General features: G+C 37.8%; 1 long non-coding RNA gene across 1 annotated transcript in view; it reads right to left on the bottom strand.

Moving 5' to 3' along the window:
- Window positions 1-520: 520 nt before the first annotated feature.
- Window positions 521-13326, bottom strand: part of LOC129368213 (uncharacterized) — a 49483-nt gene continuing 36677 nt past the window's right edge. Inside the window, exons 2-3 of the long non-coding RNA XR_008606814.1 lie at window positions 6092-6235; window positions 521-608 (exon numbers count right to left, since the gene is read on the bottom strand). This is a non-coding gene — a long non-coding RNA (uncharacterized LOC129368213). The remainder of the gene's footprint in view (window positions 609-6091; window positions 6236-13326) is intronic.

Below are 13326 nucleotides of genomic sequence, written 5' to 3'. Positions count from 1 at the left end.
AAAATTCAAAAGGACAACAGAGCAAGATCAGTGTACTCAAATAAAATCAGATGGAGTACAAAACTCTACTTTGTTTAAATCTTTCTGTTTACTGCTGAAGCACTTTATCTGAATGCAGCACAGACAATTTCCTCTAAAGTCACACCTTATGCCTCCGTGTTTCCAAAACATAATTTTAAAACACCTATCAGATGCAAAGTTAGCAAACTTTGAGTCATCTTCTGGCATTGACAATTTTGACAAAGGAAAGTGTTCACAGTATTTACACTAAAACTATAAACATAATGCATAGCAGCCTTAAATTGTTTTTATTTAAAAAAAAAAAAAAACAGAAAAGCAAGACATAGTTCTGTTGGTTCACTGAGACACTATTTAGGAAAAACTTGAAGAAAATCTCCAGTTTTTGGAAACTTTGGTTCTGTGAATGGCTCTCTTCATTGTTGCTACTGGCAAAGCTGCCGTTAGTGGGAGGATGCCACTTGATGGAGGTGTTGAGGTGGTATCTAAAACACTCATTGGACAGAGGGTATCTTGCCTGACCTCTGCATATTCACCTCGATATATGGGAAGCGCAGACCTTGATTCTATTGAACTTTCTCTGAGTGTCTCTGTCAAAGTACATTTTGAAACAAAAAGGGAAAACACGTTTTAAACAGTGCAAAACAAATATTTCTAACCCTTAGAGGCTAGTAAGGCACACATCCTATTATTCTGCTAACTATCAGCAATTATCTCCCTGTCAAAGCTCTAGGTGACAAATTCTCCCCATATCCCGCCTGGCAGTATCATCAACCGGACATGAGCTTCATGTGATGGAAACTAAATCACTGGCTCCACTCACAGTCCTGACAGACAAATGGCGTGGCTTGGAAAACCTAGGCCCATCACTCTGAGCTGGAGAGGGGAAAAAAGTCTCTCCCTCCCATTTGACCTTCTTTTATTCGCAGAGAGAGGAGATTAAATACCACAGATTCTGTATGTATGGTCTGTTTCCAAAATATGAGAATTATTAATGGCTTTTTCTAAGGGACTGTTTAATCTTTTGCCAGGTTGCAGTCATCGTTTTTACCTTGGGCTGTTTGCTTTCCTTACAGATGGTTCCAGAAAAACAGGAACTGTTTCCTATCCTTACAGCAAAGGCAAAGGAAGTGTGTGGGCAGTGTTAGGGCAGCAGAGTGATCATCCCTCTTGAGGCAGTGTAACATAATGATGTTAATAGTATTCAAAATTTATCCCTCTGTGTGAATGGATGTGAACAATACACAGACCTGGCAGGGACACCAAACAAGCTTTAACAAATGAACAGTAGTGGACGGTTAATTGTTTCACACCTAAACTCTGGTCTCTTCTCTTTACAGCATGACAGATTTGACCAGCAAAGGATTAATATTGCTTGTTGTTATCAGCAGCATGCTAGTTTAGACCACAGATGTGAGAAAGCACACCTTCCCTGAAGTGCGCATACTTACAGACAGATGCCACTTTTCACAATGAGGCCACAAATCAAATCCCAAAGCCAGAATGACGACTTGATCACAAGAGCATGACACAGTTAGTAAATTATTCTCTTGTCTTTTTGACCCCATGCTCCATTGAACTTTGTCTAAAAAGCCCGACTGGTGGTTTTAGTGCGTTTGCAATTCCATTGCATAATTTGCATTACACAAAAAGGAACTCAGTTGGTTGCGTCAGCAGCTCTTAGTAATGTTTTACACTATCAAGATGTATTGAGGTTTCAAAAATTTTAATGTGATTTAAGAGAAAGTACAGAAGAAACTAAAGTGATGTCAGCTATTATTCTTGGTAAGACTGCAAAATTCACCCAAAATATACTCCCAATTCATATCAGTTTGTTTTCGTATGATAATATATATTACTATATGAGAGATTTTGCACCACAAAACAAACAAAATTTGGAATATTTTATTCTGGTTAATTAAATAAAATAAGAAACTAAAGTTATAGTAAGCCTTCATGTAACCTTGACAACCAATAGATTATACATTAATGTTGTAGCTGTAAGAATAAATTGTCTTTTTTTTTGTCAGAAACAAAATCATGCCTTGTCTTTAAACTAAAATGAAATAATTTCTACTTAAATTATTATTTGTTAATGATTAATTCCTATATATGGCATTGCCATTTTATGTAAAAGAAGAACAATCTTGTGCAAGATTACTATCAAATGATAATATATTGTTAATCATCAAAAATGGTGGGTAGCATAACAACAGCAAAATATTCTATGAAAGTAAGTGTAGGATGTTGGTGCAGCATGTTTTTTGATGAAAAGTGTTATTCACCGGTGATTTTAATTGGGTTTCTTATGTAATCAAAACACCACACATACAAACTTGTGTTTTTTCGACATTAGTAGACTATCAACCAAGTTTTTTGCATATTTGTCATGAAAATGCAGCTTTCATCTGGTGCATTTTTGATTGAAATGTGCTTGTCATTCAGTGAAGTAGCTCGAGTTAGGTAGGGTGCTATCAAAATGTGTACTCAAGTAAGAGTTCAAAAATAATATTATTCATGGGAAATGTTGTTTCCAACTTAAAACTAGAAGGTTGTTAATTTTTATTCTTTTGGCCTTCTCCAAAGTACTCTGGTCCACCAGCTGCTTAAAGAGTTGCTTCCTTCTTTCCCTTGCCTGGAACGTTGCAGCACAGTTTGGGCTCCCTATTATTTACTTAAATTCCTTTGGTAGGCTGTCTACCAGGACAATCAGTGAATAGATAGAAGTTGTGAATAATGACGTTTTTCTGCACCGTCAACTGCAGGGGATAAAGTGAACAAAGCTGTTCGGTCTATGTTGACCACTCTTCCAAATATTGACTTAACATGAACAGTCGCCTTGTTCAGCTTGTCACTTCTGTCCTTGCAGTGGAGAATTTTTAATTTCTTTTTATAAAGCAGGTTATTTCCGGCAAACTTCATAGGGACGAACTGGCACACTACATTTGTTGGGTTGGGTCAGATTTAAAACGTCAATAGAGCCCAAGTCTCAAGGAAGTGATCGTTTTTCGATAGCTAAGAGTCCAGACCCTCGGTATGAAGCTAATAGTTTTTACCAAGAATTAAGGAACTGCCAGTGGTTTTCTTGTTTTTTGGCAAAAATAAATCACTGTTCTACAACAAATCACTATATTTATATTCTTTTTTGGGTCTATTTAGATTTGTAATGTGTATGTCCACAACAATTATGTTTTATTAGAGGAGCTTAGAATAAAAAACAATCCAGACAAATGAAATGAGATATAAAAGTTCCTTTCTAGTTCTAAACCCATTTACAGTGATGGATACTCACTTAGTTTGACTCCCATTATATTATACAGCGCTAATACAGTGCCCAGTGAAATTACATGCAGATGACCAATTATGCAAATTAGGTGATTACATCTTTAGCAACTTTTAGTGGCATTTAAAACACTCAGTAACCCTTTCGCATACCAAGCAGTTGGCTCAATTTAACCAACAAAACTTGAAAACACATTTAATCATCGTTTAGACTTAGATCACTTACAAGGTAAAAAAAAAAGTACTTGTTGACATTTTATAGAACACTAAAGTTTTAAGCTGTGTAATTGCTTAATTAATTTAGAACTCTTAGCTGTGGAATAGAATGACCAAATGTCCTCTTTTTCCAAGACATGTCCACGTTTCCTGTTTTGACCAGGACATCTTGGGAACATTCATTCATTGATGAAAATGTCAGGGTTTTCATTGATTTTTAAGGACACTGATAGGCATCCTTAAACTGACTGGTGCAATGCATGGAATACAACATCCTCTCTTTCGTGTGAAGGAGCCGCTGCCTATTGGGTTGTTCACCTCCGTTCATAGACAACAGGCTGCTCTGCAGAGCTCCTGCTGATGTTTACAAGATGCCAAAGTGCAAGGGTAGCTTTGCAGAGTAACTGGAAAATAAATTTACTTCATACCCTCCCTGTTACAACAAACAAGAGGCTGAGTGTATGGAGCACATGGCTGCCATATGTGTTTCTGTTCATGACAAACGTGCCAAAGATCCCTCACGTCATACGGACACAAAAGTTCAAAGTTAGTAATATATTGTAGTTACTTGATTAAACATTTTAGCTACCGTCTATTTGGGAACTCCTCAATTCCTTCACTGTTTCATGTCTTTGGAGGTATAATATTATGTCTTTGAAAGAGCCAATTCAATAGGAACAGTTCACAATTTTGCACAAACTTGTAGTCTACTCTAAGGACAAGTCTATGTATCTGATATATACAGCAACATCCTATTTAAAAGCAGGGATTGCTAAGGGATATTTTGGTTGCTCAGTGATCAAAGTCCCTACATTTAATGTATAAACTGGACCAAACAGGAAAATGGCTGTTATAAAAAGGTCAACATTAATGTAGGAAGGGTTAAAACACCAACGCATGGGAGTGATACAAGGGCAAAAACTGTCAAGAAGATGGGTAGTACTACAACAAAGTCTCCCAAAAATTCAAAGTTGGAACAAGTTATTGCCCATCCTCTTTTTGTCGATTAGACTTTCTGCACTCGGCCGCAACTAATTGACCTAAAAATGTTGGAAAAAGCAGCTCAGAGCCATCATGACCCTGACTTTGACAGGTACCTCACAAATCTGATTAATCCCTTCAGCTGAAGCTTACATCAAAACTGACTTGCCATGATAAATGACATTACTAACACCTCAGCCTTCTTCAGATTTCCTTGGAAGAAGGATTGAGTTATTGATATATTAAATCAATCCACTCGCTCCCCTGTGAAGGATCAAAACCACCCAAAACTGTATTACATAATGGTCTCTTTGCCCTTGGCATTCAGTGGACTCTTGCAAGGAATCCATATTGAGGGACATTCATGTCTCAGTGGGATCCAAACTTAATTAGCAACTTCTACTGTGCTTTAAAGGCTGTTCCCCCTATCTTCACCAATATATCACCTGGCCAAGTCAATTGAAGACAACTTCAGCAGCCTTTTCTTCCTGACCTTGGCATTTCTTCTCAGCCGTGGATTATTGATAATTTTCCGGCTGTGGTGCCTCTCCTCATTTGTCATGATTATTGCTGAATTTTTACTCTGTCATCCGCAAGCGTGGATCAATGCTTGTCGACTTTTCTTTTGTCATATTGGCAGCACAAATGTCCCTTCCTCTCCAAATGAGGCTCCTTTTACCTCCCTATCTATTAGCTGTCTGTCTACACCGCACTTGATCCTTTGTTGGGTCAGTCTATATGTCATTGTCCAAAGAAAAAATAAAAACTGACACTTTTGCATTGCAGGAATCAAGCAGATAAATGGATAACACATTGTCCATGGGTTTTTAGTGGAGCTCTAAACTGACTGGCCACTTTATTAGGTACATTTTCTGGATTTATCGACACATAGCAAATCAGTATATCACAGGCAGCAACTCAACTCATTTGTAAATATAGAATTTACTGAAGTTCAACCTGAGCATCAGTATGCTGAAAAAATAGACTCTGTCTGTCTTTGAATCTGGTGAGAACATTGTTTCCCAAACAGGTTACTCTGAGAATAGTTTAAATAAGAGGAAATATTCAGTGTGTGGCAGTTGTGTGAATAAGATTGTCCCATTGACGTCAAGAGGAAAAAGGAGATTGGGCAAACTGATTTGGAATAATATAACGTAGCAGTAGCTCCAATAATCACTTGCTACAATTAATGTATGCAGAATACCATCTTTGTGTGCACAACATGCCACATGGTGAATGTGGCACAGTGTGTAGAGTAGTCGCTTTAAGGTCAAGCAGTCATGAGAACAATGGCCACACATTACATTTTGTGACTTAACTCCCACTTCCATACTGGCTTGTGTACTTGTGTATGACTCTGTGCTTGTTAATGGGTAAATGTTTTGCAGTATTAAGATGCATTTGAAATAATGTGTTAATGTAACAGTAAGGATTTATTCACAATTATTAGTTGAAATTTTAAAACCAAGGCTTTTTCAGCAATAGCTGCATTAGGAAAACTTTATTATTATTATTATTATTATTATTATTATTATTATTATTATTACCTTAGTTAATTGCAAAAAGTTTTTTGCAATTAACTAAAAAAGCCTACCTTTCTTTTGCTAATGATGAAATCCATCAACAGTGAGAGCATCTTCTGATGGCCACTTCCAGCTCAAATCATCTCTGCTGAGGTCACAAGCACAACAGTGAGTTCACTGCACTCCAGTCACCAGATCTCAATCCAATAGAGCCCCTGTGGGAAAGGGTGAAAAATTAGACTCTTGTCATGAATGCACTGCTGCTGTAATGTCAATATGGACCAAAATTTCAGGGGAATTTTTTTGACACCTATGCCATCAAAAGTAAATTCAATTCAGCTCACACATCTTAAAAATAACTGGCTTGTGTTATTTACAACAGGGCCACGTTTCCCACTGAACTGCTCTTCTAATAAAATGCACTGGACAATCCAATCACTCAAGAGTCAACTATTCCATGTAATAAGGCCACATCTGTCAAACTGATTAATGAATTGTCACAGCAAAAGGAACCAGTTGGAGCCAGTAGCCGCCTCAAGCAGCTCACAATCCATCTCAGTTGGCTAGATGGTTAGTTCCTGTAGCCAGGCCAGTGGCATGGCTGGCTTCGTCCAGCTCTACCATGTCTACACCTATTCCTCCTTGTTCCCTCCTCCTCCCTTGACTGGCTGAACAGGTCTGACAGGCGGATTCCTTTTCTTTTCAATGTATTAAAGGCACTTTCCTGCTCTGACAGCTTGCTCTGTTCTGCCACCTTCTAGCTGGGGCTTCACACTACTCTGGGCAGCCACTACGTCTTGACAGACCACTGTCACTTCCCATCATCCTCTCTGTAGATCCTGTTCTCCCCCTTCTAAGCACGCAGACCCAGTTCCCAACCAGTGCAATTATTTTTTTTGACAAGCCATCCATCAGCTTTAACTTTAAAGCACTTTCCACTGATTCCCATTGTTACAGTTCTGTGGCTTTTTATGCAGGCGGCAGGAGAGAATATGATAGCAGACATTCAGACTACCCAACCATGTAAATCTACTTTGTTCCTTTTTTATTTCCAATTTTCTGTTCCATTTTTTTGCCAAATTATGCATATTTGTTGTGCATAATACGCCCTTGTCAAATCACATTAACATGTCCTTTTTTGCCGTCAGAAAAGATTATGATTGCGCTTTACACAAGAAACAGGGCATAAAGTCAAACCTAACTGCATAGCTTTACTCTTACTATGAGTCATGGCAGAGTGGTTACACTGGGATACATTTCTTGAAGACAAGTCACTGCAATTACACGACCTGCTGAAAGAGTGCCCTGACTCATGATGCATCGGATTGCACAATTAGAATGACAATCTCTAAAAATGTTGGCCGGATACAAAATATGATTTATGCCCCAAGGAGATCTAATTATGATCTCCGACACCGAGTTAATGATAGAAGGTGGGAGTAGCATCTGGGGATCTGGAGGGGACAATCTCTCAGCATGCGACATTTGCTGCCTCCTAACAACTGGGGTCATCAATGGGCTTCAGAAGTCCCTCCCACTGATTGGGAGCTTATGAGTGGAAGTTGTGTTGTATGAGGCCAAAATAGATTACATTTTCTGTAATGACTGGGTTTTCTGCCGTATTCTCTAATATTCTAACGTTCTGTAAAATTTTACGGAAATATCAATCTCATAATTTCTAGCTCAAATGGCCTTGCTCTAGCCAATCAGAAACTTAAAAATCTAGTTTTTTTTCTATCAGTATCAAAGTGCAACTTTGGACACTCTTCGGTGTGGAAGTTATTACAGGAGGAAGGAACCCAAACTCAGCCCGTCAATAAGATGTTTGACTTTTAAGCAAACACATGTATGAAGCTAATGTGTTGAATTGGTTTCTCACCAGTTCAACGTGTGAGAAACAAAGAGAGGGTCAAAACAGCTTCATCCTCTACTGCAGTACTGCAATGCGTCATGGACCGAGCTGGATTTAATCTGGATTATGTTGACAGTCTTTTCAAGTCAGGGTTTAGCAAAGAGACACATCTACAAACTTCAGGGAATACACTTGATTAGCTAGCAAGGCTAATTGCTAATAAAAGACAATGGATTCCTTTTGTAAGACGTTTCCTACTTCTTCGTTGGAATAAAAAAGGCCTAATTTAATCTTAATTTTGTCAAAGAAATTGGAGGCTGCCAAGAAAGAGTTCAGTGTCTGAAATACCTACTGTGTGCATAAAAGATTGTGAAAACAAGATAAATAAACTATTCATTAGTCACTTTTAAAGTTAACACAGTACTAAAAAAACTATAAAAATGTTGCACAGTGTTTGAATACATGAATAATAAAATTCTGACTCATAACCTTAATCATAATTAACAAATAGGAAATAGCAAATCCCACTTGTTTTCCAGTTTGCAACTAGAATACAAGTTGGGGTTGCAGTGCTTTTCTTAGATATAAATTCTGATTTGGATCTAGAAACCAAATCCCACCTTAAAAAAAGCTCAACATTTGTAATTATTTTAATCCTCATACAAAAAATAGATCAGAAATGGGCTGCAAAGCTCTAATTGGTGCAACTCTAGTACTCAAGATGATTTTTGTTCAATTTAATTTAATTTAATTTAAACATTGTTAGAATGTGTTCTGGAAGATCTGACAACAAAAATGGACATTTTTACTCATAAGTGAATCTTTACAAGTAGTTGAATACATTTCATTTAAAAAATCACAAAGTATTTGTGCTTTTGATTAATAAGAATAATTGGACAAGGCACTTAGTTGGTGCATTATACTAAGTAGTGAATCTGAAGTGCTGAGCAGCTAAAGAGCATATTTCCCAGGCAAACAAAGAATAAAAAAACATTTTCCTGAAACGGTTCAACAGTGACAAAGTGTGAACATATGGCACAGAATGACCCAGATGGTCTTATCACCCCTGAAGACCGTTAACTTATCTCTTCTTCCACAAGATTTCCAAAGCAGGTGTTGATGAGACATAATGAGAAACTCCACATTCAGCCTGAAGTCTATGATTTGCTGTTTATTGGCTATTATGGGCATTAATCTGACCCCACAGACGGGGGAACATTCGGTCTGCGTCCCTGCATAATCAGTCGAGGAGTTAATAACACACAGGTTGTCACAGCTGTTGAAGACAGAGAGACAAGCTGCCCTGGGTGACAATATGTCAATGGTTGTCTAGCAGATGAAACTGTGGATATTAATAAATCAAAGTGACCCCTACCTGAAGCCAAACAGATGCGACACCTGGACATGTAAATTCCTGCATAATGGGTGCCATAAATTTAAATCCGAAAAGCTCTGGTTTAATAACTGTGCAAGACAGCTGCAAGCGAGACAAACAGGTTGTGCTTAATGTGAAAGACAGATTTGGAGTAACAAACATCATCTGCTCCCATCACTTAATTCTAAACTGGGTAAAGAAGAATGTAGAACCACCATTTCTCTACTTTCTCCTGATGAAAACCATACATCAAGGAAGAAGGTGCAATAAAGTGTGTTTAGGTACGTAAGGTGAGAAGTGTGTTTGTCAGAAACAGTAGCTGGCTGGCAGTAAGGGGGGGTAACCTCCCGGCTGCTGTCAGTGTATTAATCACCACTGATGTGTGTTGTAAAAGGATTGCTGCAGGAAATAAAGACACCATGGTGTCAGCTGCATTGCCCTGATGTGACTCCATCAGACAAGAGGATGCTTATTGACAGGGTGAGAAAGGGGAATGGACAGAGAGAGAGAGAGGGGGGGAGAAAGAGGGAGCAATCAGTCCTCGAGTCAGTCACCTTGGCACTGACGCAATGTCACAAGAGCCCAGACCATTATTCCTCCTAGCCCACAGGAACATTATTTAAACTCAAACCTCAACCAGTGACTAGCCTGAATGTCACCAGAAGGACAAACATCAACACATACACAGCTGGGCCCAAAATTACTCATATCTTTGGCATATAAGAACAAGAAATATGGTCATTTAAGACATCTCTCAAAAGATATAAGAAACTAAAGGTCTCATTAAATATCATATGTTTTTGCTGACATTTTATTTTTGAAAAACTGCATGTAACTGATTATTTTATAATCCTCAATAAACAGTGAAAAAATCTTAACTGACATAGCAATGAAAGCCTTGTTATAACTGCATAGTTCAGGTATTCTAGTGGTTTATCATTGGTAATGAGTTCCAAGTCTTCAAGACTGGGTGACCTCCTTGCCAACACCTTAATCTTTAACTCAATCCACAGACTCTTTATCAGATTCAAGTCAGATTTCTCCTACATGAGGTTAACATTACTTCCAGTCAGAAGAAACATCCGGGTACCTAGAGGGGCTGATGACTATCTCCAAGAGTCATTGGGTGAGAACGATTCACCCTAGACAGGTCACCAGTGTGTCTCAAGGCAACACAGACACAGCTTTACACACACAAACTGTCTCATTCACTCCCAAGGGGGAATGAGACCTAACAGGGACATGGAGTACACTGAGACGTTTTCCCATGCTTGCTGAGAAAGAACATGCAAACTCAATGCAGAAACAGTCGAGGCTGGGATTTAAACCCAATACCCTCTTTCTACAACTAGGAATGCAGTGATATGAAAATGTGAGCCAATCTTCTGAAAATCTGAAAAAAATATTGAATAATATCGTTATGACTGATAACCAATATTTACAGATTTTGTATATTTTTTACATATTGGGAAAAAAACAACCACCCTGCTCCAAAACCATAATGGAAATAGATAGCGGTTGTTAAAATTGACCCAGTTTTATTTATCAATGTTAAAAAATTACCAGCATAGGCTAGTACCAACATTTGTATCATGCATCCCTAGCTATTATGCAACAGTATTAACAGCTACACCAAGCATCCCTCTGAATGAACATTTTGGCAAAAATTAAAGATTAAATAGACCTAACCCTCCAAGAGGAATTTATATATTTTTTGAGTTAATTGTCTGGTGAAATCAGGAGAAATGTGGTTTTGGAGCAGTAGCTGATTAACTTTATGCACATAAACTACACTCACAGTTGCCTTGGTACCGTACTTGTTGTGCCTGCTCAACTTATCACTTGTTGGCTTTTTGTTGTACAAAAGTGCCTAATTAATATCCACCTTGAAAAACACTGGTAAAAACCCATTGGAATGTATTTATTTTTAATACTTTCGGTATTTAAAGGTGTTATAGCTCTAAAAGATTTTAACACACTGAAATGCTTAAACATGCAGAAAACAGGACAACCCTAATACAAAGTTTAAAAGAATTTGAAGAAAAAAAAAAAACTTGATGGCATTTATATTGGTGACTGTGGGGCCTTTGCAATGAGCCATTCTGTATTAGCGCTCAAAAAAAAGGATAGAGGAAACTTTCAGAAGTTGCAACGCTGCACACACATACACACACATGCATGCACACACACTTCCTCTCGAGAGCTGTCAGTAGATCAAAGCACTCAGTCCTTCATCAAACACCCTTACAGAAGCACAAAGCCATACACTGACATTGTATGACCGCTGGCGTTTCAGATAGCACACACAATTTAACTTTACTGCACGTTCCTGCTAAACACCCTGGAAACCGACTCTAAGTACTAGATGAATGCTGCTGCTCAACAGGCAAGTTCAGCTGCTGGGCCAAATGCAGTATTTCATAGTTGGTTGTACCTTAAAAGGCGACACTCTCAGCACACAAAATGATCATTATTACATGGCACAAAAGTTGAAGTAGTTAAATGTTTTGTCCATTTGATTTTATTTTATTTGACAAAAACATAATTGCCAGGAGAAATTATACACAAGGATTGCAAATGACTCAGGTGAGGTAAACTCTTCCAAAGTTGTTTCTGCCTGTATTGCAATGGAGCAGTTGTCAGCATATCAGCCTCTGCATGTGTAATACTGTATATAAACATCCAGGAATGACATAGTCTAACACAATCTGGAAAAGTATGCAATTTGATTTATGTATTTTATTCAAACATTTTCAAGGCCCGAATAAGCATGACTAATAAAAACAAAGCATGGGAAAATATTTGTATATCAAGACTACATCCCCTGCAGAGTTCTGTAAAACGTAAATCCAACAATTCGTCTATCTATTGATCTAGCTGTCTTTCATACATTTCCCGGAAACTTGTAGCTCAGAAAATGATGGATTTATGTCAAAGAAAATCTGCAGGAATCCTGTGATACAGATGTTGCTTTGCTTAAAAAACTAAAAGTCAAATGCAAAAGAATATAGGTTTACAACCTGCTAATTCAAAGTATTGTCTATTATTTGTGGGAACCCTGAGTTAATTTTAAAAGTCTGAAATCTGCTATAGTCCATAATCTGAGTATTCAGAATAGTATACCAAAAAAGTATCCCTTCAAACTCACTTTGATTAAAAAAAATCAACTTAATGCAATAAAGATACTGATTGCTAATAACTACTTTACAAAGTCCAGCTACTAAAAATTCAGACGATATACTTAATCCAATTTCAAATATTTTTATATTGAACTTAAACTGTTCACTGAATACAGCAATAAAACAATATGTCACAGAAAAACTGAGAGCAGCACTGACTTCCTTGACCTGTCTTGGTAGAGTACCTTTCTAACCTGCCCCAAAAGGTGGGTTATTTAAGAAACAATTAGGAGCGTACACAAAGCAATTTGCAGGCAGTCGAACTCCTCAGGCTGAGCCAGTGAAGGGCTTTTCAGCGCTGATTTATCACGCTGTCGCCTTCAGAAGGCAACATAATTAATAGGAGCATGGACTTCTAATTCCACCCGCTTCCACGGCCAGTAGATTCCATTTGATTTATGACGGCCAAGGACTTTGCATTTTATCAGTTCATTCGCTCGTTATTTATGTTGATGACCAATTTCAGTGGGTCGCCATCATCTAACTCGCCACTAATCAAAGAGAATTAGGGTTCACTGCATTATTTAGAAGCAGCTAATTTATCTTTAGAATGAGAATGAGAAGTAAGTGTTGGTGCAGCAGTTCAGTTTGTGGTAACCGCACGGCTGTGCTTTTAAAATAATACAATTATGACCGCAGTTCAGTTTTATCCCCTGCATTTGATTGAATGATTAGACCTGGTTGCATTGATTAGGCTGCTGATGCTGAACTGAAAAATTATGAAAAGGCATTCATCAGGGGCAGAAACATTTTATTATGGCTTTTAAACCTTTGTTTCAAAAGAAACTGGTGCACCTGTGAGAATTTGTTCATTAGTGATCAAAACTAAACAGTTAAAATTATTCCCTCACAATATTTAATATTTGAATAAATAACCTCTAGCAAGGTTCAAAGCAGAAT

Source organism: Poeciliopsis prolifica, unplaced genomic scaffold (genome assembly GCF_027474105.1).
Source record: "Poeciliopsis prolifica strain line A6 unplaced genomic scaffold, Auburn_PproV2 SCAFFOLD018, whole genome shotgun sequence".
Lineage (NCBI taxonomy): Eukaryota > Metazoa > Chordata > Actinopteri > Cyprinodontiformes > Poeciliidae > Poeciliopsis > Poeciliopsis prolifica.
This window is presented reverse-complemented; position numbering and strand designations above follow the sequence as displayed.